We start from the raw sequence: 24,881 nt of genomic DNA, 5'->3' as shown, positions 1-24,881 counted from the left end.
AGACAGAGAAAGAGACACAAAAAATCAGAAAGAGACTATCAGGACACACACAATGACACACAGAAAAGGCGCCGAGATGGAGAAACTGTTTTTTTCGGAAAATGTTGTTTTCTGCTGCACACAGAGAGGCCCTGTTTGTAACTGTGTAACTGAGCTCTCTGTAACCGTGACACTGCCGGTGACAGATCTGTACTGTGTTTGTGCCAAATCATTACTTGTTGTGTAATGTGGTCCCAGTTGTGGAAATAAGATCCATCGGAAGCGGAACCGTACTGAGACGACATTTTAATTCCATATTTATTAAATTTTGTCACGAAATGTTCGTTTAGATTCCCAGTCATAACCTTGTTACGAAGAAAGTTCATTCAGCATCAATATTTTCAGATAATAACACGGAAGCGCCCAAAGTGGGGCTCGAACCCACGACCCTGGGATTAAGAGTCCCATGCTCTACCGACTGAGCTAGCCGGGCTGCTGGTGCACTATTTATTAAGCGTCTTCTTGAAGAGAGCTGATGCGGTTAAGTCCTTCTGCCATACTTCCCACTCCTGACACCATGTAGAAATGCTCGTCTCTCAATGACTGGCGACCAATGACATGTAATAAAAAATAACTGACTTAATAATTGAGCAGGTCCTCCTGGCTTGTGCTCTGACTGCGATCCGGGGAACTGCCGGAATCCAGACACGTGACCATTTTAGTTGCGTCGTCAGGTCATCAGGTGACCGTTCGGCCTGCACAGGTCTCCCTCTGTGCTGTAATTTCTAGATTTCATCATTTAAATTTTCCTCCAGACTGTAAAGTGTGGTCCTGTTCCATTTGAATTTCTAATATATTTCCAATGTAACTGATGTTGTTCCACAATCTATTTAATCGGTGGAATTGTGCGTTTCGGGAGCTGAGGTTTTCGAGTCTCTCAAGGCCTCTCTCCAAATCCAATGGTCATTTTCCACGAAGATTCAACCCCTCCTCACATAAACACCGGGGCCCCGTTGATCGTTTGAATGGAATAACTTCCTGAAGTGATTCCAGGCTGGTTTTAGAATGTATTCTATCGAACAAATTACTAATGAATGACACCCTGGGCACAGCTGCGATGGCCGAGTGGTAAAGGCGTCGTGCTTGAAATCCAATGGGGTTTCCCCGCGCTGGTTCTAGTCCTGCTCGCAGCGACTGTGATTCGAAGTGTTTGCTGAACTACCCGCGCAAGCCACTGACTCGAGAATGAATCGTAATGTTTGTAAATGAACCTATATCGAGCTCAGTCAGATATTTAATGTTTTTTGGGGAAACTGAACTAAATATAAAGAAGCTCGCACTCAAAACAACAATCAATAAATAATAACGTTTCCTGCAACGTTTGGAAGGAGAAGCAGCAACGGCAGCGAATGGAAACGTGGTTTGGTTTCATTCAGGTGAACGGATTTCTGGGTAAAAAGATCGTGGTAGAAATGGAACATATTTTATCTCTCTATCTGTTTCTTTGTTTCTTTCTCTCTCCCTCACTCACTGTTTTTGTGCTTCTCCGGGGATTGATTGGATACACAGTGAAACTCAGCCCTATTTCATCCCAACTCTTTTGGGCGAATACATCCTGGTGATGGACGGTCCTGAATCAGTGGAAGAATCGACAAACTATTCCATTCTTGGCTCTGTGAGAAGTTCCATTCCTGGTTGTGAGGTGGCTCTGGGATAAAGGGATCGAGAGAGAACGAGGTGACTGCAGTCTGACTCTCACTCTGAAAACCAGTTAGTGCGCCCTTGTACAAAGTGGATGTGTCTGAGAACAGGAGGAAAGCAGATCATGGGCCTGTGATTGATTTTATTGAGCCGGACCTTGAAAAGTGAAGCAAACTTCTAACCAGTCGGTGCCTGTCTGAGAACTGGTAAGGAATTACGGCTGACATTGAGACAATTCATCTTTAATTAGTTACAGCAAATCGATTCTTTCAGAGGTGTTGGTGTGTTGTTTTCAGAGTCACTGTCATAGTTTCTTAAAATATGATTTGTGCTTGTTTTTGTTTTGTTCAGTAATTTGGGGAATCTATTTGGAGCGGGTGCAGTTGGTCAGTATCTGTGCCTCTTGCTTGGCAGCTCCCCGGGAAGCAGCAGCTCCATTCCTATCGAGATCTGTGGGCCAAACAGGAGACCCAAACTATTGCGCACTGCTGCCATCTCCTGGCTGAAAGCAAGTTGTGCAACAAGGTAACGATGTATTCGTGACACGTTTCAATTGGAGCAAAATAACATTAACATGGTTAAATATTATCATTGTAGTAATCACATTTAAATCCCCAGATATCTGATTTTTGACTGAGCGATCAGTTCATCCCGATTTATCGGAAAATGAAGGATTCCCATTACAGCCATATTGGTTGCAAGAATATCCAATCTCTGATTTAATACATTCACTCGCTTCATTGTTTGTGTTCTATATATGGAGGCAAAGTTTGAAGAACTCAGTAACAGGTTGATCAATGTACCCGGAGAGGTGAAACTGCCGCCCCGAACGTCCTTCTATAAAGGTGATTCCAGTCACTCCCACTTTCCCATCAGAACAACGTCACAGAAGAAATCACATCACCTTCACAGAACAACCATTCAGCACGAAAGTAAATTATCTGAACTATGCTGACCAGAATCAGTGTGCTCAAACATGTGTTCTTGTTGAAAGAAAAAATGAGGAAGTGAATAGTGTGGCTACCGCAGGGCAGTAATGTTGTAGCTCCTGGTTTAAGGAGCAGAATGCCGCAGCGGAAGCGTGCTGGGCCATTAGCCCGAGGTCGAGGAATCGAGGCTATTCTCTGCTATTTACATCCTCCCTGACACGAAAAGTAAACATAACACACGTTCCTGTTTGCATTGCAGCAAATACCTATCAGAAAATTTCTTGCAGTCTCATCCCGACATTAAACCCAGGATAAAGCAGACAGCATGACACATTACAACATTGTAAAGCTCACACAGAGGGAACCACAGAGAAAATGCTTTAAAGTCTCAGCAGGTCTGACCAGATCTGTAGGGAGAGAAAAGAGTTAACGTTTCGAGTCCAGATGACACTTTGTCAAAGCTGGACCGGATACGATATCCAGTAGTACCCCACAAAGGGGCAATATAGGTATATAACGATATCCATTAATAACTCACAGGGGGCATATAAGGAAATAAAGCTTTATCGAGCAACAAATCACAATAGAAACCAAGTTCCCATCTTCCCCTCTCGGACGGATGTGAACAATCGAACCTGCCGGACTATTTACAAGAGAAGACGAATTTTAACCGGAGTCCTGGGATCAATATTAATTCCTCAACCAAAGTCACTGAAGCAGATTATCGAGTCATTAACTGCGCTTTTGCCTGTGTGGTCTCGCTGTGCGTATCTGAGCAGGAATCTCATGTCCTGAGACCAACGCTTTTCCATTGAAAGGAAGGTATTGGACAATCGTGAGGTTGAAAATCTCCTTGGAGAAATTTAACCTCGTGGGGGAAAGGTCAATATCAGGAGTGGGATTCGTATCCACGCTTCCATAAGAGACTGCGACCTGAACTTCAGCGCCTTTGACCGCTCGGTCACCCTGATGCGTTGTCGCCGAAACTAAGATCCGTGCACAAATCGACTCAAATTCTATGTTCATCATCATTTCATTTCAAACAAGATATGCTTATCCTACTTTTGAACACCAGCCATAATCCTGTATCTGAGTGCCATCCTTGTCCAAGCCGCTGGGGGTTAAGGAGCTCCTCATTGCTGCACTGATCAGTTTGCTGCAATCAACCAGGACCGAATTCCCGCTCTACCTGTTCCTCACTCGAAGATATTGAGAGCCTAAGTCCTGAGCGACGTGAAGTATCCAATTGGAGAGTTGCATTCCGGCGAATGGAATCTCTCTCCACAGCTGCTTCCGGTGCTGTTTTCACCGACAAGTAGCCGAAGAATGCCTCCTGTGTCCAAACAGGAGAACGTTCGTCCAGGAGAGGCGCCAGAAGAGTGTTCTGGGAGAAGTCAACTTAGTCACCTCGACTATACTGTGGGTAGCTGAAGAACAGGTGTCAAAGAGCGGATCAGACTGTAAGCTAAACGTTGATACTGATAAAGAAAAAGGTAGATGTGCTGCTGACAAACAGCGACTTGTTTCCGTTTGGTGTGAGTGAGAATATTAATAGCAGAGAATGGTGTCGATCCATCGACTTCTGTGTTAGGGGTCCAGCGTACGTCCGCTGCGCCACTTTGCTCGTAGTTGATTTTCTCTGGGGTCGGACTTGAAGCAAAGCTTGAAGAAATCAGTAAGAGCGTGATCAATGTTCCCAGAGAGGTGAAACTGCCGACCCGAACTTCCTTCTATGAAGGTGATTCTAGTCATTCCCCACTTTCTCATCAGAACAACGTCACATAATAAATCACATCCCCTTCACAGAACAACCATTCAGCACGAAAGTAAATTATCTGAACTATGCTGACCAGAATCAGTGTGCTCAAACGTTTGTTCAAGTTGAAACAAAAAAATGAGGAAGTGAATAGCTGTCTGGCTACCGCAGGGCAGTAAAATCGTAGCTCCTGGTTTAAGGATCAGAGAGCCGCAGCGGAAGCGTGCTGGGCCATTAGCCCGACGTCAGGGAATCCTGGCTATTCTCTGCTATTTACATTCTCCCTGACACGAAAAGTAAACATAACGCACGTTCCTGTTTGCTTTGCAGCAAATACCTTTCAGAATCCTTCTTGCAGTCTCGTCCCAGGAATGAAGGAGACAGCATGACACAGTACAACGTTGCAAAGCTCACACAGAGGGAAGCACAGATGAAATGCTTTAAAGTCTCTGCTCAATTGATCCTCAAGATAAACACTTCCAAATTCCACCAATTCCATTGGGAAATGCATGAATATCGATTGTTTAAATTTTACATACATCTAACACCTCTCCGTCCACCCGGTCACATTCTATCACCGACAGTTCATGTGAATCTCCCCCGCTCTGTTGCGGTTCTGTGTCGTGGCCAGTAGATGTCAACACATTGTGGTAGAGAGAAGTTCACAGATTAGAGTGAGACACAACTGATAAAAATTGTTTTTATTCTATTAAAGTTGGGACGGCGGGATTTCGAAGAAGATAATATGTGGTGATGATCTTTTCTTATATTTTGGTTGTGTTGAAGCCGTCAACATGTTGTATGTGGGAGTGAGGTGCATTCTCTCTGCACTTCTCTGGTCCTGTTTGTAAATGGGGGATTCCTGTTACTCTCAGGTAATGTGTGAGAGTGTAAGAGACATTCTGAACCTGTCAGTCTTCGTCACTATATGTGCCTGTGGATACGTTGTCAGTGGAACCGCACCGTGACACCAGTTCTTCAGCGACCCACAGTACAGTTGAGGTTACCGGGATGACGTCTCCCATAATTCTCTTCAGCCACCTCTCCAGGATGAACCTCCTCCTGTTTGTAGACTGGAGGGGTTCTTTGGCTACTTGCCTGTAATAAGTTCGCGTATAAAAATTCCATTGAAGTAAATGAGTTGTATCATGTGGTTAAGGAGACGCACAATAACCCATTGTACTCTGCACACGTGGGTTCAAATCCCATCCTCGTCTGTCATGTGTCTGTTGTGTCTCTGGTCCACTTCATGAGCATGAAGTACAAATGCTGTGATTTTTTGCTTTGGTTCACGGGCTTGGCGGGTGGTGAATTCGGCGAACACTGTCTATGTTGAAACCACATTATAAAAAGGTGAGAAAGTTACTTATTTCACTCCCTGACCTAATTGCGCATACATTCTGAGTTGGAAAGGGCAGTAATGTTGTAGCACCTGGTTTAAGGAGCAGAGTGCCGCAGCGGAAGCGTGCTGGGCTATTAGCCAGAGGTCGAGGAATCGAGGGTATTCTCTGCTATTTACATTCTCTCTCACGCCAAAAGTAAACATAACACACGTTCCTATTTGCTTTGCAGCAAACACCTATCAGAAACCTTCTTGCCGTCTCATTCCGACATTAGTCCCAAGAATGAAAGAGACAGCATGACACATTACAACATTGTAAAGCTCACACACAGGGAACCATAGAGAAAATGCTTCAAAGTCTCAGCATATCTGACAGCATCTGGAGGGAGAGAAATGAGCTAACGTTTCGAGTCCAGATGACCCTTAGTCAAAGCTGCTCGGGAAACGTTATCCAGCAGTACCCCACAGAGGGGCAATATAGATATATAACGGTATCCAGTAATAACTCACAGGGGGCCAATAAGGAAATAAAGCTTTATCGAGCAATGAATCACAATAGAAACCGAGTCCCCAACTTCCCCACTTGGACGGATGTGAACAATCCAACCTGCCAGACTATTTACAAGAGAAGACGAATTATCTTCTATGTGGCATATAAGGAAAGTAGGAAGGAACTTAAGCAAGGAGTCAGGAGGGCTAGAAGGGGTCACGAAAAGTCATTGGCAAATAGGGTTAAGGAAAATCCCAAGGCTTTTTACACGTACATAAAAAGCAAGAGGGTAGCCAGGGAAAGGGTTGGCCCACTGAAGGATAGGCAAGGGAATCTATCTGTGGAGCCAGAGGAAATGGGCGAGATACGAAATGAATACTTTGCATCAGTATTCACCAAAGAGAAGGAATTGGTAGATGTTGAGTCTGGAGAAGGGGGTGTAGATAGCCTGGGTCACATTGTGATCCAAAAAGACGAGGTGTTGGGTGTCTTAAAAAATATTAAGGTAGATAAGTCCCCAGGGCTAGATGGGGTCTACCCCAGAATGCTGAAGGAGGCTGGAGAGGTAATTGCTGAGGCCTTGACAGAAATCTTTGGATCCTCACTGTCTTCAGGGGATGTCCCGGAGGACTGGAGAATAGCCAATGTTGTTCCTCTGTTTAAGAAGTGTAGCAAGGATAATCCCGGGAACTACAGGCCGGTGAGCCTTACTTCAGTGGTAGGGAAATTACTGGAGAGAATTCTTCGAGACAGGATCTACTCCCATTTGGAAGCAAATGGACGTATTAGTGAGAGGCAGCACGGTTTTGTGAAGGGGAAGTCGTGTCTCACTAACTTGATAGAGTTTTTCGAGGAGGTCACTAAGATGATTGATGCAGGTAGGGCAGTAGATGTTGTCTATATGGACTTCAGTAAGGCCTTTGACAAGGTCCCTCATGGTAGACTAGTACAAAAGGTGAAGTCATACGGGATCAGGGGTGAGCTGGCAAGGTGGACACAGAACTGGCTAGGCCATAGAAGGCAGAGAGTAGCAATGGAGGGATTCTTTTCTAATTGGAGGGCTGTGACCAGTGGTGTTCCACAGGGATCACTGCTGGTACCTTTGCTCTTTGTAGTATATATAAATGATTTGGAGGAAAATGTAACTGGTCTGATTAGTAAGTTTGCAGACGACACAAAGGTTGGTGGAATTGCGGATAGCGATGAGGACTGTCTGAGGATACAGCAGGCTTTAGATTGTCTGGAGACTTGGGCGGAGAGATGGCAGATGGAGTTTAATCCGGACAAATGTGAGGTAATGCATTTTGGAAGGTCTAATGCAGGTAGGGAATATACAGTGAATGGTAGAACCCTCAAGAGTATTGAAAGTCAAAGAGATCTAGAAGTACAGGTCCACAGGTCATTGAAAGGGGCAACACAGGTGGAGAAGGTAGTCAAGAAGGCATACGGCATGCTTGCCTTCATTGGCCGGGGCATTGAGTATAAGAATTGGCAAGTCATGTTGCAGCTGTATAGAACCTTAGTTAGGCCACACTTGGAGTATAGTGTTCAATTCTGGTCGCCACACTACCAGAAGGATGTGGAGGCTTTAGAGAGGGTGCAGAAGAGGTTTACCAGAATGTTGCCTGGTATGGAGGGCATTAGCTATGAGGAGCGATTGAATAAACTCGGTTTGTTCTCACTGGAACGAAGGAGGTTGAGGGGCGACCTGATAGAGGCATACAAAATTATGAGGGGCATAGACAGAGTGGATAGTCAGAGGCTTTTCTCCAGGGTAGAGGGGTCAATTACTAGGGGGCATAGGTTTACGGTGAGAGGGGCAAGGTTTAGAGTAGATGTACGAGGCAAGTTTTTTACGCAGAGGGTAGTGGGTGCCTGGAACTCGCTCCCGGAGGAGGTGGTGGAAGCAGGGACGATAGGGACATTTAAGGGGCATCTTGACAAATATATGAATAGGATGGGAATAGAAGGATACGGACCCAGGAAGTGTAGAAGATTGTAGTTTAGTCGGGCAGCATGGTCGGCACGGGCTTGGAGGGCCGAAAGGCCTGTTCCTGTGCTGTACATTTCTTTGTTCTTTGTTCTTTGTTGAATTTTACCCTTCTCTTGGCATCAATATTAATTCCTCAACCAGAGTCACTGAAGCAGATTATCGAGTCATGAACTGGGCTTTTGCCGGTGGGGTCTTGCTGTGCATATTGAAGCAGAAATCTCATGTCCTGAGACCAACGCTTTTCCATTGATAGGGAGGTATTGGATCTTCCTGAGGTTGAAAATCTGGCTGGAGAAATTTAACCTCGTGGAGGAAAAGGGAACATCAGGAGTGAGATTCGAACCCACGCCTCCAGAAAAGACTGCGTTTTGAATGCAGCGCCTTAGACCGCTCGGCCATCCTGATGCGTCGTCGTCGAATCTAAGATCCGTGCACAAATCGACTTAAAGTCTATCTTCATCGTTATTTCATTTCAAACAAGATATGCTCTTCCTACTTTTGAACCCCAGCCAGAGTCCTGTATCTGAGTGCCATCCTTGTCCAAACCGCTGGTGGTTAAGGAGCTTCTCATTGCTGCATTGATCAGTTTGCTCTAATCAACAAGGTCCGATTTCCCGCTCCACCTGTTCCTCAGACGAAGGTATTGAAAGTCTACGATCTGAACCGCGTGATGTGTCCATTTGGAGAGTTGCATTCTGGCGACTGCAATCTCTCTCCACAGTTGCTTCCCGTACTGCTTTCACAGACAAGTTCACAGACTGTACTGTGGTTAGCTGAAAAACAAGGAGCGGATCAGACAGAAAGCAAAACTTTGCTACTAATAAAGAAGAAGGCAGGTGTGCTGCTGACAAATAGCGACTTGTTTCCGTTTGGTGTGAGTGAGAATATAAATAGGCTTGTAACTTGCTGGCGAGGCCGTCGCCGGTGATGATGACGTGGCGTGGACTCGCTGAACCAGGTTCAGGAGCTCGAGCACCGAGCAGGGACGCTCTGTCAGGCCCGACGATTTCAAACCACAGTGTTGCCTTGATCGCCTTGTTGGATACCCCTAGTTGACAGGAACCACTGGCAGCGATGGCATTACCATTGTAGTCAAGGAACTGGCAGGCCGGTGGAATAATGCTTGGTCTGGCGCACATGGTGTCGAGGCCGGATTTTGAGATGAGGTTCGCTGATGCGCCGGTGTGAAGTTTGAATCGGATGCAAGCCTTGTCTCATTTCATTTCATTTCGTTTTCATTTCATTAATTGTGTGGACAGCACACCACCCGTTGATCCACACTGAGGATCGGGAGGCGTTTCTCGTTGTGGTGGAAGGAAGCGCATGTGTAGTTATGATGCCCACCCGGTATGGGGACCTGACGCACTCAGCATCAGGGTCTGTTGGGCTGTCGGGATCGGAATCTGGCATGCCTTGTTGTATCGAGCGGACACTTCTGCGCCGCAGCTGAGATCGCAGGCTGATGAGCGGTGGAGCAGATCTGCAAAGGGCTGCATAGTGGCCAAGCTTGCCACACTGTAGACACCGGCGTCCTTTTGCCGGACATTTCCGCTTTAAGTGCGTGGAGCCACAATTCGGAGATGTCATGATGCCGATGGCAGGGCATTCCGTGCGCCATCGCGCATGCGCAGTGCGGTCGGTCGACGTACGCACCTGTGCAGTCGTGTTTTCGGCCTCGTCGTCCACTTGGTCATGGCGCACATGCGCAGGGACCCGGGAAAAGTGCACAAAGTGACCACTCTCCTCGATGCTCAGGCCCTGCATTTGAACAATGGCCTGCACCCGTTCCGCCTCGTGGGAGGCCAGTTTTGCCGTTTCTGCCGCCCTGATGTGGGAGTAACGATTCTTAGCATGCTCATGGATAACGCATGTCTCGATAGCAACTGAGAGGGTCAACTGTTTGACTTTCAGGAGCTGCTGCCGAATGGAATCGGAGTGGACCCCGAAAACGATCTGATCCCGGATCATGGAATCAACCGTCGAGTCATAGTTACATGACTGCGCTAGGATGCAGAGATGGGTCACGAAGGACTGAAAAGGTTCATTCTTACCCTGAAGCCTCTGCTGGAAAAAGTACCATTCAAAGCTCTCATTCACCTCAGTGTCGCAGTGGCTGTCAAACTTCAGCAGGACTGTTTTGAATTTTGTTTTGTCTTCGCCGGCAGCGAACGTAAGGGAGTTGTAGATGTGGATGACATGGTCCCCCGCGGTGGAGACAAATAATGTGATCTTCCTGGCATCCGATGCTGCTTCGAGGTCGGATGCCTCGATGTACAGGAGGAACTTTTGCTTGAAGATTTTCCAATTGGCGCCAAGGTTGCCGGAGATGCGGAGCTGCGGAGGAGGCTGGTGTTTTCCATTTCACCGGATGGCTGCTTCCTACAGCTCCCCACCTGGAAGTCGGACCGGCCATACACTGCCCTCGAGGGGGACAGTCGCCTCAACCACTTCCTTAGGGTTCAGTATCACAAACGGGATCTCGGTCTTCCAAAAAGAGATGGACCAAGTGGTCGACCAGTACGGTTTGTGGGCCACCTTTCCGTACTTATAAAATGTCACCATCTGCGGCCATGACCAGCAGGACCACGATGCCAACCTCGATAAATTCCTCCGCACTGCCACCCTTCTCAACCTGACCTACAACAAAGAGAAGTGTGTGTTCAGCATGACCCGGTTAGCCATTCTCGGCTATGTAGTCCAAAATGGTCTTCTCTGGCCCGACCCCGAGCGCATGCGCCCCTTCATGGAACTTCCCCAAGGCCCTCAAACACTGCCAGGGCTTCTTTTCCTACCACGCTCAGTGGGTCCCAAACTATGCCGACATGGCCCGCCCACTCATTCAGTCCATCCAATTTCCCCGTTGCGGCCGAGACACAACATGCTTTCGTCCGCATCAGAGCAGACATCGCCAAGGCTGGGTTGCGCGCAGTGGATGAGTCACTGCTTTTCCAAGTAGAAAGCGACGCTTCAGGCGTCGCCCTGGCTGCCACCCTTAACCAGGCAGGCAGACCCGTGGCATTCTTTCCCCGCACCCTTCATGTCTCTGAAATTCGACACTCATCCGTCGAGAAGGAGGCTCAAGCTATCGTTGAAGCTGTTTGAAGCGGCATTGGAGGTATTACCTGGCAGGTAAGAGATTCACTCTCCTTACGGACCAACGGTCGGTAGCCTTATTGTTCAATAACACACAGCGGGGCAAGATCAAAAATGATAAAATCTTGCGGTGGAGAATCGAGCTCTCCACCTATAATTACGAGATCTTTTTTCGCCCCGGTAAACTCAACGAGCCTCCAGACGCCCTCTCCCGAGGTACATGTGCCAGCGCACATGAGGACCAACTCTGGGCCCTACACAACAGCATTTGTCACCCGGAGGTCACCCGATTGTACCATCTGGTCAAAGCTCACAATCTGCCCTACTCCGTCGAGGAAGTAAGGACAGTGACCAGGGTCTGCCAGGTCTGTGCGGAGTGCAAGCCGCACTTCTACCGGCCAGACCGTGCACGCCTGGTGAAGGCTCCCCACTCATTTGAACGCCTCAGGGTGGATTTCAAAGGGCCCCTCCCCTCCACCGACCATAACACCATATTCTCAGTGTGGTCGATGCGTACTCCAGATTCCCCTTCACCATCCCATGCCCCGATATGACGTCTGCCACCGTCATCAAGGCCCTCAGCACCATCTTCGCTGTTCGGTTTCCCTGCCTACATCCACAGTGACAGGGGATCCTCATTCATGAGCGATGAGCTGCGTCACGTCCTGCTCAGCAGGGGTATAGCCTCCGGTAGGATGACCAGCTACAATCCCCGGGGAAACGGGCAAGTAGAACGGGTGAATGGGACAGTTTGAGGGCCGTCCCGCTGGCCCTATGGTCCAGGAACCTCCCAGCCTCTCGCTGGCAGGAGGTCCTCTTTGACACTCTGCACTCCATCCGGTCACTATTGTGCACCACCACTAATAACACACCCCATGAACGTGTTTTTACCTTCCCCAGGAAGTCCACATCTGGTGTGTCGCACCCTACTTGGCTCGCTGCTCCAGGACCGGTCCTTCTCCGTAGGCACCTCCGACTCCACAAGGCGGACCCCTTGGTGGACAGGGTTCACCTGCTTCACGCCAACCCTCAATATGCCGACGTTGAGTTTCCCGACGGCCGCCAAGATACTGTCTCACTCAGGGACCTGGCACCGTCAAGTTCCACCCCAACACCCCCCCCCCACCAATGCGCCTCCCCGCCCGCCCCCCACCTCTCACCGCGCCGCCAATATTGACCCACCAGACCCCCTCACCTTTTCCGCACAAGAGGACGAAGAGGACTTCTGCACGCTCCCGGAGTTCCCCGATGACTGGCCAGCATCAGCACCGCCATCGGCGCCACCTTTACCTCCGCCAGCACCGGCTTCGTCGCCACCATTACGCCGATCCCAACGAAGCACCAAAGCACCAGACCGGCTGAACCTTTGACGGACTCCGGACCGTCAACATGGACTTTTCTTTCCCTACCACCGTACATAATTCCAATAATTGTAAAAAGTTTCATGTCACCCCCGCCGGACTCATTTTTAACAGAGGGTGAATGTGGTGATCCACTGTAATAGGAGATGTAAGATAGGACCTGCCGTCTGGCTCCGCCCAGTGAGAACTGTATAAATATGCATGCCCTCCAGTGCCCTGCCATTTCGCCAGATGCAGCAGGAGGCCTCGCATCTGACTGTAATAAAGCCACAGTTGTCCACAACTTTAGTATTTGTGCAATTGATCGTGCATCAAAGATGAAGTAAAAATGCTGTTATTTTTAACTTTTGTTTGAAGGCTGGCGCGGGGGGCGGGGGGGGGGGGGGGGCGGGGGGATAGTCAAACAGTGTCGACATTGAAACCACGTTAAAAAACGATAAGTACTTATTTCATTCCCCGCTGTATTTGCGTATAAATTCTGAGTGAGAAACTTTCTCTTCCTCAGTTTGAAACTCAGCAAGAGGCGCAGAAATTCCCAATTTATTATTGCGATGGCTGGGAATCGAACCCGGGTCAACTGCTTGGAAGGCAAATATGCTCACCACTATACCACCATCGCTCACTGACGTCGTGTCCTTTTGGTTCTTTAGATCAGTTTGATTAACTGTTTGGTATCAAGTACTTACTTTGCGTAAGTTATTTCACTCCAATTTAAAATGCTGCTGAATGAAAGTGTCCGTGTCGCACGGCTCCTGTTCAGCCAGGAGATGGCACCAGTCCACAATAAATGTACATTCTATGTGTCATTACATAGGACACTTACTCTGGCCTGAGACCTTAACTCGTACCTGTGTCCTGATGCTGTCATTTTCACCCTGTTTAAGTAATCATAGAATGCCTCCAGTGCAGAAAGAGGGCATTCGGCCCATGGAACCGGTACCGACCCTCGGAAAGAGCACCAGATTTCGGCTCAAACGCACCTAACCTTTCAAATACGTCAGGATGGCCGAGTTCAGGTCGCAGTCTCCTCTGGAGGCCAGGGCTCGAATCCCACTCCTGAAAGTGACTTTTCCTCCGCGAGGCACCATCCAAACCTGGAACCCCTCCCGAACAGCACTGTGTGTGTACATACACCAGATGGACTTCCAGCGGTTCCAGAATCCCCTCACCGCCCATTCTCACGGTCAATTAATGATAGATTGTAAATGTTTTGCCGAATCAGCGACAATCAAAGCCAGAGAAACCTTCAATAACCCTCAGAGCAGGAAAGGCAACTCAATGTCCTTTGGCCCAAAAGCAAAATACTGCGGATGCTGCAAATCTGAAACAAAGACAGAAAATGCTGCAAATATTCAGTTTATCCGGCAGCTTCTGCGGAGAGAGAAACAGGTCGTTCCAACGAAATGTCAGGATCTGAAATGGTAACTATTTCGCTTTTCACAGATACTGCAGATCCGTACAGTATTTCCAGCATTCCCTTGTGATTAGCTGAACATCCTCAGACTCTGTAGCTTAATCCGTTGAAGTGTCTGTTCCCTAAAGAAAAATCTGGACTCAAATCCCAGCCCAGCCTTATTCCGTTTGACCACCTGTGCGATTGAGAACTTCCTCCACAACAGGGGGAAATGTGTTGGATTTCTAGTCGGAAAATATGCCTTTTGCAGGGTTAAATTCAGTAGAATATCTACAGAGATTGTAACGCAATGACTGATTTCAGCTGCCATCATCCAGCTGTTAAATCTTTCCACTAGAAACCCACTGGATTTTCCCCTTTGACTTGAGTCCTGCTCCCAGAGGATCAGTTCAGTATTTTCAATAATATAATATTTTGAATGCTCTGTGTCCAGAGAATTGTGACGCTGAAATTGCTCACACTTCTCTCCATTGTTATCTACCCTGCAGGTATTGACTGCACCGTCTAATGGAGACATGCTCACAGGGCTGTGAGAGGGGCTTTCCTTCAGGCGTGAGGCCTCTTTTGGTTCATCAACAGCAACCGGATGCTGCAGAGAAACTCGGAATACCGAGCACCTCTTCCCAGGATGAACTTAATCAGGGACAAGATGTTGTTTGAAGAGCGAATCAAAGGTCTGAAGAATTGGTCTGAGATTCCTGGCGTTTTGTGAAGAGAACAAGGTGGTGGAGCAATGTGACACTAGCAGGATACGAGTTTGGGATATTATCCAGTCTGTGCTGGGAGAGCTGCGGGAAGGACGTTGTCTTGTCTGCCCACCCAAGCTGAATGTTGGGATTGAGGTGGTGATCAGATTCCGAGAGGAGGGTGAAATCCTTTCACTGAGTTTCAAGCTCAGAGTTCGGTTGAGTGTCTTGAGTTACAGGAAGATACAGACGGGATGGTCAAATGGGCAGAAAAGTGGCTGATGGAATTTAACGCTGCAAACTTAGATGTGATCATTTGGTAGGGGGTTTTCACAGTAACTTCATTGCAGTGTTAATATAATCCTACTTGTGACAATAAAGAATATAATATTATTATTATAGGATTAATGTCAATGGCCTGACACTGGGAAGTCCTGAGGAACAAAGGGACCTTGGAGTGTTTGTCCATAGATCTCTGAAGGCAGACGGGCAGGTTAATAGGGTGGTGGAAAAGACATTTGAGATATTTGTCTTTATCAATCGGGGCATGGATTACAAATGCAGAGAGGTCATGGTGGAGTTGTATAGAATGTTGGTGAGGCCACAGCTGGAGTACCGTGTGCAATTCTGGTCACCACATTATAGGAAATATGTGACTGCACTGGATGGGGTGCAGAGGTGATTCAGCAGGATGTTGCTTGGGATGGAACAGTTAGGATATGAAGAGAGGTTGGATAGGCTTGTTTTCTCTCTCACGCAGGGACAGAGATGACTGAGGGGTGATCTCATCGAGGTGTACAAGATTATGATAGGTATAGGCAGGGCGGATAGGGAGCACCTGTTCCCCTCAGTCACAAGGGGACACTGTATTATTCTGTGATTCTGTTACTGATCAGATCTTGGAGGTATCGCTGCTGTATTCCCAGGAGGCGGTGGTCTGATTCGGAGAGCAAAAGCTTCCATCGAGGACGGGGTTCTCAATAAGAACAAACTGGAGGTGTGGGATGTTAGAATCTGCTCAGCACTGATTCATTTTTAATCATTGTTGTGTCCGAGTATAAACACGTGGATTGTAGCTGTCCATTAAAAGCAAAAATAGAATTCGGAAATTTCTGGCCAGTAACTTCACCATGTCCACGTTACATCACTCAGCACCCTCAGCTGCATCACATCTGGTCCACGTTTCCTCAGCAGAGAGCAGTTTCACAGCAGAGAGTACATTTCGACTGGAGAGATTGCAGTTTCTCAGCAGAGCGCACAGTTCACGGCAGAGAACACAGTCCCACAGCAGAGAACACAGTCCCACAGCAGAGAGCACAGTCCCACAGCAGAGAGCAGTTTCATATCAGAGAACACAGTAACACAGCAGAGAACACATTTCCACAGGAGAGGTCTCTCTCTGATACAGTCTGTGAGTTCTCCCTCAATGCTCTCACCTTCTGACCTATTGCTCACGTGCCCACTCCAATGGTGTTGAAGTGTTTCCCATCAGTCCGTTCAGAACAATCCTTCAGCTGATATGTTGGAAATGTAATTTGCTGACAGAGACTATATTTCCAACATTTCACAACTGGCTGCACATCTGGACCAATGGACAAATACAACCTTCTTCCGTTAGTTGTTGTAGATGTTAAAGGTCCATGAGGTGGTTTGGTGAAGTTAGGTCATTTGGCGAGTTGGCCGAGAGGTGACGGTGATGCGCTGCTAATGCATTGTGCTTTGCATCTGCGGGTTTGTATCCATCCTCCTCGATGATCAATGTCCTGCGTCTCCGCGTTGGGCCACTTATTGAGGGTGACCTGATGATTCATTCAGTGTATCCGGAACTAGGATGGAGTTTAGATTCGGAGTTCAACAGGCCTGAGGAGTGAATCTTCTTGCACCAATCTCTATACCGATATTCCTAATCCTCTGTCTGATAATCGATTTAAATCACGACACCAGCTTTGGGCAGGAGTTTGGCACCATGAAAACTTGCGGCTTCAGAAGCTCCAAAACAGACGCCAGCTTCATCTGGGGCACTGCTGGCAGATTTTGTCTTTCCGGAACCGGCCGCCCAGCCGTAAAAACAAGTCCATCAGGTGACCTCATTACACTGTAAGACGGAGGAGCAGAAGTGGCCCATTCGGCCCATCCTGTCTGCTCCACCATTCAAAGAGGTTATGATTGACCTGATATAATCTTCAAACCCACTTTCCCGCCTTATCCCCATAATCCTTGATTCCCTTACTGATTTAATCTTGCGCATATTAACTTCCCCAGCCTCGACAAGTATTCGCTTAGAAACAATGTTTCCACAGATACACTATACTCTGAGAGAACAAATTACTCATCATTTCTGATTTAATTGGGCGGCCCCTTACTCTGAGATCATTCCCTCTGGTCCTAGACTCTCCCACATGGAGAAACAACCTCTCAGCATCCACCCTTTCAACGCCTCTGAAAATCTATTGAATCAGTGAATTTGAATGGTGAGATTTATTCCCTGTCCCAAAGAGTATTTCAGGCCTCTGGATTCCCAATGCAGTGCGATAATCTTTCATCCCTCTGAACAAAAAACAGTTGATTCAGCTCATTATTAAACATCTTGGGCCAGTGGGCCGATGAATGGCAGATGGAGTTTAATTTGGATAAATGTGAGGTGGTGTATTTTGGTAGCTCAAATCAGGGATTGACCTAATCAGTTACTAGTAGCGAGTTGGGGAGAATTACAGAACAAACAGATCTAGGAGTACAGGTTCACAGCTCCTTGAAGGTAGTGTCGCAGGTGGATAGGGTGGTGAAGAAGGCATTCGGAATGCGAGGTTTTAAGCTGAAAATGTTGAATACAAGAGTTGGGACGTCTTGTTCAAGTTGCACAAGACATTGGTAAGACCACACATGGAATATTGTGTTCAGTTCTGGTCACCCTGTTTTCCGAAGGATATTGTTAAACTAGAAAGAGTGCAGAAGTGGTTTACAAGGGTGCTACCAGGACTTGATGGTCTGAGTGAAAGGTAGAGGCTGGATAGGCTGGGACTTTTTTTCCTGGAGCGTAGGAGGCTTATGGGTAATGTCATAGAGGTCTATGAAATAATTAGGAGCATAAATAAGGTACTGAGGAGCATCTGGAACGGGCTGCCAGAGGCAGTGGTGGAGGCGGGTATCATTTTGTCTTTTAAAAATCAGTTAGACAGTTACATGGGCAGGGTGGGTATAGAGGGATATGGGCCAAATGCGGACAAGTTTGTCTCGCTTAGTGAAAGAAACTGGGCGGCATTGACAAGCTGGGCCGAACGGCTTTTTCCATGCTGCCAACTTCTATGACTCAATCACTCTGTCTGTCTTCGTGACGACATTAGAATTTCCTCCACAGAATTGTATTGAACCGATTGATACATAATATTTTATTCTATACTTGATCCAAGTCAAACAGATACTGTGGATTCATCAGGGGATAAACAAAATACTAGGATGAGAGCGAATTGAATGAAAACAATGTTAGAAGGAATTATATACCATAAAAAGCCCTGCAATGCTTGGATGGAAAGGTGGAACTGTGAGCTGAGGAGGGAAAACTCGGCTGTCAGCAAGTTCCACCGCATTTCTGTATAAAACGTCCGCGACAGGACACGAACCTGCAATCTTCTGATATCATCATTAGATTCATCGAAGTCAGACGCCTTATCCATTAGGCCACGCGGCCACCGCCAGGGACGTGCGAGCCAATGCTTATCCCATGTGAATAAATACTGTGATCATATCTGTTTCCGTAGAAACCAGTAAAATGCAGAAGGAGGCTATTCGGCCCATCGAGTCTGCACTGACCCTCCAATCCTGCACCCACTCATGAGAGGGGATGGACGGATTTCAGGGGTTGGAATGGGGGCCAGAGTTGCTCCATCGGACCCAATATTCCAGTAGAGGGCAGGTGAGTGAGCTTTCGGAGGGTCAGTACATACTCGTTGTGCCGAATGGTCTTCATTTGCACATTAGGGATTCTCTGATTCTATGACAGCAGCGGGTTTAGGTGGCGAAGCCCTTGTGCCATACTGCCCACTCCTGACACCATGGAGAAATTCTGATCTCTCAAAGACTGGCGACCAAGGACGTGTAACTCCTTACGCGGAAGCGTGCTGGGCCCATAACCCAGAGGTCGATGGATCGAAACCATCCTCTGCTATTCATATTCTCAATCACACCAAACGGAAACAAGTTGCTGTTTGTCAGCAGCACATCTGCCTTTTTCTTTATTAGTATCAAAGTTTTGCTTTCAGTCTGATCCGCTCTTTCACACCTGTTCTTCAGCTAGCCACAGTACAGTCGCGGTGACTAAGTTGACTTCTCCCAGAACACTCTTCTGCCGCCTCTACTGGATTAACGTTCACCTTATTGGACACTGGAGGGGTTCTTCGGCTGCCTGTCTGTGAGAGCAGCACCGGAAGCAGCTGTGGAGAGTTATTGCAGTCGCCAGAATGCAACTCTCCAATTAGATACTTCACGTCGCTCAGATCGTAGACTTTCAATACCTTCGTGTGAGGAACAGGTAGAGCGGGAATTCGGACCTTGCTGATTAGAGCAAACTGATCAATGCAGCAATGAGAAGCTCCTTAAACACCAGCGGTTTGGACAAGGATGGCACTCAGACACAGGACTCTGGAAGGGGTTCAAAAGTAGGAAAAGCATATCTTGTTTGAAATGAAATAACGATGAAGATAGTCTTTAAGTCGATTTGTGCACGGATCTTTGTTTCGGCGACAACGCATCAGGATGGCCGAGCGGTCTGAGGCGCTGCGTTCAGGTCGCAGTTTCTTCTGGAGGCGATGGTTCGAATCCGACTCCTGATATTGCCTTTTCCTCCACGAGGTTAAATTTCTCCAGCAAGATTTTCAACCTCAGGAAGATCCATTACCTCCCTTTCAATAGAAAAGCGTTGGTCTCAGGACATGAAATTCCAGCTTAAATACGCACAGCAAGACCCCATCGGCAAACGCCCAGCTCATGACTCGATAATCTGCTTCGGTGAGTCTGGTTGAGGAATTAATATTGATCCCAAGAGAAGGGTAAAATTCGTCTTCTCTTGTAAATAGTCTGGCAGGTTGGATTGTTCACATCCGTCCAAGAGGGGAAGTTGGGGACTCGGTTTCTATTGTGATTCATTGCTCGATAAAGCTTTATTTCCTTATTGGCCCCCTGTGAGTCGATTCCTCGACCTCGACCGCGAATAGCTCAACCACGAGCGGACTGGCGCAGCGGGAGCGTGGTGGGCCCATAGCCCAGCAGTCGATGGACCAAAACCATCGTCTGCTATTTGTATTCGCACTCACACCAAAAGCAAACAAGTCGCTATCACCCAGCAGCACATCTGCCTTTTTCTTTATTAGTATCAACATTTTTCTTTCAGTATGATCTGCTCCTTGACACCTGTTCTTCAGCTACCCACAGTATAGTCGAGGTGACTAAGTTGCCTTCTCCCAGAACTCCCTTCTGCCGCCTCTACTGGATGAACTTTCACCTGTTTGGACACTGGAGGGGTTCGTCGGCTGTGAAAGCAGCACCGGAAGCAGCTGTGGAGAGAGATTCCAGTCGCCATGATGCATCTCTCCAATTGGATACTTCACGTCGCTCAGATCTTCGTCTCTCAAAACCTTCGTGTGAGGAACAGGTTATAATGAAAAAATATATCATTTGAACCATGAATGTGAACCTGGAAAAGACAGAGATTTTAACTGAAAGGGAAAGGTCCCACAAAGGGTTAACAGCCGCAGGTTGTTTAAAATACAGATAGCTTCGCAGGCGTTAAAGAAAACAGATATGGACAACTAACATGGTATTAAAGTTAAAAAGACATTCAATCAATTTAAAATCTTAAGTTATATAAACGGGAACAGTATTTCACACTTCCCGAGAAGTGCATTATTTTACTGAACAATTAAAAAAGGAACAACCAGGATCTTAGGTTTAAATTGGGGGAGAAGGTTAAGCGGGAAACCTTGCTGACGTCACTTAAATATGAGACAACTGCTTTCCAGCTAAGAAACACATGAGGTGGCACGTTTATCCCATAATTTACACATTTTTGACGTTAAAAATCTTTTAGCAAATAATCAGGTCATAGGGTATAGGTCTAAGCCAGATAGGTTAGAAATATAGGGGCCGACCTGCCGTTGACACCAGCTGACCAGTAGAAGTGCAGAGGCGAACTGCTTCGTTGAACACGAGTTCATATCCAGTATTTAGACTGAGAAAAAACATCACTAAAGACAGATATCAGGAAAGTTGCTGACGAAGCAACAAATAAATGTATTACCAGCCAAACAAAAGTATTACATGTCAAGCAGAATAAGCTAGTTCAACGACAGGGAGCTTGCATTAGCTACAGTCAGCAAGCAACAGTTACATTTCAATAAATGCCATGTAGAAACTAAGGCTGCGCAAAGGGCTATATAATACCTAATAATTCAGCAGCCAGCTCTCATAGCTGCCCTCGGTCATGGGAAGGACTGAACAAGGAAGCCGAGCAGAACATCGAATCCATCAGGAAAAAAACAAAAGTTACAGGAGAAAATTGTCAAGGCAGACTTGAAGGTCTAACAACTGACCAGGAAGATGCAAAGAAAAGATCTTATTACTTTTCTGTAAAAACAGTGATTACATCTTTTAATTTGAAATTAAAACTAACTTAAATTGATAACCTGAAAGAGTGTTTATTAGAAAGTTTACTTTACTCTACTTAGAAAAGCCGGACCCGTGAGTGAAGCACCTGAGTGGAAAGTAAACAGAATCTTCTCTGAAGACATGGGTTATGCCGTGGGATAACATGAAACACTGGTTTGACACGAATAGCGCCCACCTAAGTCTGCATAGGAGTCAGGGAGTGAGAATCCCTGTTCATCATTTAGAATATCTTGACCCTTTTCTGGTACAGGGGGAATTCTAAGAATAGTGGTGAGGTTTTAACTTCATGGCGCGCAACGTGGAGGGCTAGAATATTAGAAGTTTCTGGGTAAAGCGATGCTAGAATATTAGAAGTTTCTAGTTAAGCAGGTGGAGGTTTGAATATTAGAAGTTTCTAACCTACACAGGGAATGGAATATTAGACGATTCTAGTTCCCAAATAATTGTTAGAATATTAGAAGTTTCTAACTGGCACAATCAACCGCGATAGAATGGCGGGGCAGACTCGATGGGTCTAATGGCTTAATTCTGCTCCTATATTTTATGAACTTATCTCTTGCGCGACTTCGTGAGTTGGAAACTGTTCCTTCTCCTCAGTTTGAAACTCACAAAGTCGCGCAAAAGATAAGTTCATAAAATATAGGAGAAGAATTAAGCCATTAGACCCATCGAGTCTGAGTTTCAAACTGAGGGGAAGGAACAGTTTCCAACTCAGAATTTATGCGCAATTAGGGCAGGGAGTGAAAAGTAACTTTCTCAGCTTTTTATTATTTGGTTTCACCATGGACAGTGTTCGACTGTTCACCGCCCGCCAAGCCCTGAAACAAAAGCTAAAAATCACAGCCTTTTTTCTATATCCTCATGAAGTGGGCGAAACAGAGACACAACAGACACGTTACAGACAAGAATAGGATTTGATTCCACGTGTGCAGAGTACAATGGATTATTGTGCCTCACCTTAACCACGTGGTACAACCCCTTTAGTTCATGGAATTTTAATATCTGATCTTGTCACAGACAAGTAGCCGAAGCACCCCACCAATGTACAATCAGGAGGACGTTCATCCACGAGAGGTGGCAGAAGGTAATAATGGAAGAAGTGAACCCGGTAACCTCGACTGCACAGTTGGTAGCCGAAGAAGAATTGTGTCAATGTGGAGTTAAGCCCCAAACACGTCTGCCGCCGTTCGTGCCTCCGTTCGTCCCTCCTCTAACGCAACTCGATGCAAGTGGCCTGACAACTTGGAATAGTTTGTCACATCAGTGATTGCAGATCCATCGTGTAAAAATGAATTCCACTTCCGAGAAACAATGGGCGAAAAATCGACGAGGATGGGATTCGAACCCACGTGTGCAGAGCACAATGGATTAGCAATCCATCGCCTTAACCACTCGGCCACCTCATCGCACAACTTGGCGCGTCAATACGTCTTAATTCGTTTTGCATCCATGAACTGATGGCAATTATTTGCCTCTTTCTATTCAACCAGGTATTCGACGAGGGAAATGCAGTGGTGGTGGTATAGTGGTGAGCATCGCTGCTTTTGAAACCATTGACTCCGGTTCGATTCCTGGTCATCGCAGTAATAGTTGAATCGGATGTTTTTGCGCGACATCCTGAGTTTCAAACTGAGGAAGACTGGTCAACTGTTTCTCATTCAGAATTTATGCGGATTATCTAAGTGAGGTGTTTAAGATGCGAAAAGGTGTAGATATTGTAGACGTGGAGCTGATGTTACCTGTTGTGGGGTAGTGTAAAACGAGAGGTCATCATCTTAGAATATGAGGCTGCAAATTTTAAAAAGAAAAACGACTTCTCCCAAAGGCTTGTAATTCTGTGGAATTCACTTCCTCAGAGTGTGGTGGATGCAGGGACAGTGAGAAAGTTAAGGAGGACTTAGAGAGACTTTTATTGGTAATGAGTTGAAGGGTTCTGGAGAACGGGCAGGACGGTGGTGTTGAGGCCATTATGTTTGATCAGGCAAGATCACATGGAAGGTTTTACGCCCAAGAGGCTAAATTCCATATCCCAGCTCCAATGTTATGTGTTCTCGGGAGGAGGTGTTCTGGCTGATATCTCAATCGATCTCTTGTTCCGTAACATTTCAGGTAGCAGATGATGAACATTTCAGTCATGATCGAATGGCGGGCAGACTCGATGGGTCGAATGGCGTAATACTGCTCATCTATCTGATGAATCTATCGTTTGCGCGGCTTCATGACTTTCTAACTGAGGGAAAGAAATAGTTTCCAACTCAGAATGTGTGCGCAATTATGGGAGGGGGGAGTGAATTAAGTAACTTTCTCGTCATTTTCTAAAGTGGTTTCAATATGGAAAGTGTTCGATTATTCACAACTCCAAGCCCCAAACACTAAAAATCACAGCATTTTTCCGTCACCCTCATGAAGTGGATCAAACAGAGACACAACAGATACGTTACAGACGAGGATTGGATTCGAACTCAAGTGCGCAGAGCACAAAGGTTTCTTGTGCATCCCCTTAACCACGTGGTACAACTCCTTTACTTCATGGAACTTTAATACCTGACCTTCTCACAGACAAGTGACCGAAGCAACCCTCCAGTACACAAACAGGAGGATGTTCATCCAGGAGAGGTGGCAGAAGGTAATTATGGGAGAAGTCAACCCGGTATCCTCGACTGTACTGTGGGTAGCCGAAGAAGAACTGGTGTCAAAGAGCGGTTAAGCCCCAAACACGTCTGCCTCCGTTCCACCGTCCTCTAACCCAACTCGATGCAATCTGGCCTGATAACTTGGAATAGATTGTCACATCAGTGATTGCATATCCATCTTGGAAAAAGGAGGCCTACTTCCGAGAAAAGTGGATTTAAAATCAACGAGCATGGAACTCGAACACACGTGTGTAGGGCACAATGGATTGGTAGTCCATCGCCTTAACCACTCGGCCACTTCGTCCCACAAGTACGCATGGCAATATGCCTTAATTCGTTTTGCATCCATGAACTGATTGAATGTATCTGCCTCCTTCTATTCCACCTGGTGTTCAAAATTGGAAATGCAGCGACGGTGGGAGAGTGGTGAGCAAAGTTTTCTTCCAAGCAGTTGTCCCTGTTCGATTCCCGGCCATTGAATCGGATGTTATCGTGCAACATCGTGAGTTTCAAACTGAGGAAGACTGGCCAACAATTTCACACTCAGAATGTATGCGTCATTATCTAATTGAGGTGTATCAGATGCCAAAAGGTATGGAAAAAGTTGACGTGGAGCTGTTGCTTCCTCTTGTGGGGCATTCTAAAAGAGGAGGTCATGATCTTAGAATAAGAGATTGCAATGTGAAAAAAAGATTTGAGGGAAAACTACTTATTCCAAAGCGTTTATGATTCTGTGGAATTCGGTACCCCAGATTGCGTTGGATGCAGGGAGAGTGAGTAAATTTAAGGAGGTGGTAGAGAGAGTTTTATTGGTAAGGAGTTGAAGGGATACGGAGAACGGGAAGAC

General features: G+C 46.7%; 5 non-coding genes across 5 annotated transcripts; 1 reads left to right on the top strand and 4 right to left on the bottom strand.

The window, feature by feature from the left end:
• Nucleotides 1–399: 399 nt before the first annotated feature.
• trnak-cuu (transfer RNA lysine (anticodon CUU)) lies at nt 400–472 on the bottom strand. Its single transcript has one exon. It is a non-coding gene; the product is annotated as a tRNA-Lys (tRNA).
• A 618-nt stretch (nt 473–1,090) lies between these two features.
• trnas-uga (transfer RNA serine (anticodon UGA)) lies at nt 1,091–1,172 on the top strand. Its single transcript has one exon. It is a non-coding gene; the product is annotated as a tRNA-Ser (tRNA).
• Nucleotides 1,173–8,512: 7,340 nt separating this feature from the next.
• trnal-caa (transfer RNA leucine (anticodon CAA)) lies at nt 8,513–8,595 on the bottom strand. Its single transcript has one exon. It is a non-coding gene; the product is annotated as a tRNA-Leu (tRNA).
• Nucleotides 8,596–13,191: 4,596 nt separating this feature from the next.
• trnag-ucc (transfer RNA glycine (anticodon UCC)) lies at nt 13,192–13,263 on the bottom strand. The gene has a single exon. It is a non-coding gene; the product is annotated as a tRNA-Gly (tRNA).
• A 9,462-nt stretch (nt 13,264–22,725) lies between these two features.
• On the bottom strand, nt 22,726–22,807 carry trnas-gcu (transfer RNA serine (anticodon GCU)). The gene has a single exon. It is a non-coding gene; the product is annotated as a tRNA-Ser (tRNA).
• Nucleotides 22,808–24,881: the final 2,074 nt, after the last annotated feature.

This window comes from Scyliorhinus torazame, chromosome 24, assembly GCF_047496885.1.
Source record: "Scyliorhinus torazame isolate Kashiwa2021f chromosome 24, sScyTor2.1, whole genome shotgun sequence".
Lineage (NCBI taxonomy): Eukaryota > Metazoa > Chordata > Chondrichthyes > Carcharhiniformes > Scyliorhinidae > Scyliorhinus > Scyliorhinus torazame.
The sequence above is the reverse complement of the archived record's forward strand: the minus strand, read 5'-3'. Positions and strand labels throughout refer to the sequence as shown.